Raw genomic sequence first — 519 nt, forward strand, 5'->3', positions numbered from 1 at the left:
TAACAATTTGATCGTACGAAATGTGGCCGGTTAGCTCAGTTGGTTAGAGCGTCGTGCTAATAACGCGAAGGTCGCGGGTTCGATACCCGTACTGGCCATCTGTCTTTTTTTTGCAACGCCACAATTAAACGTCCTTTTTTACTACTATCACTATGTTTCAGGATAATATATTTTGATTGTAGAGATGTTCCAATGTTTTATTCGATGCTATTCTAACCATGCAATGTATTCGTCTATTATGATCTACACTGCTTTCAATCGGGTATATTTATATTGTTGTGTATTAAATAGATATACTCAATAGATATACTGATATTTATATTCACATAATTATGCAACCTGTAAAGTGACAAGAAAACGATTAAATCAACATAAGAAAACACTTTTTATTTTTTAACCGAGTTGAAGTTGGAGACTTTTAATGGAAATCAACTACGACTCCCATGATGCACTCGTCGGTTACACCCCTAGGAAGTCGAATAACCCCAAACTTTTTCCCCAAAAAACGAAGCTTGTGCA

The 519-nt window shown here is 35.8% G+C and overlaps 1 non-coding gene across 1 annotated transcript; it reads left to right on the forward strand.

The window, feature by feature from the left end:
• Positions 1-24: 24 nt before the first annotated feature.
• On the forward strand, positions 25-98 carry trnai-aau (transfer RNA isoleucine (anticodon AAU)). The gene has a single exon. It is a non-coding gene; the product is annotated as a tRNA-Ile (tRNA).
• The last annotated feature ends 421 nt before the right edge of the window (positions 99-519 follow it).

The sequence above is a fragment of the Notothenia coriiceps genome, unplaced genomic scaffold, assembly GCF_000735185.1.
Source record: "Notothenia coriiceps isolate Sejong01 unplaced genomic scaffold, NC01 NC01_scaffold00021523, whole genome shotgun sequence".
Taxonomy (NCBI): domain Eukaryota; kingdom Metazoa; phylum Chordata; class Actinopteri; order Perciformes; family Nototheniidae; genus Notothenia; species Notothenia coriiceps.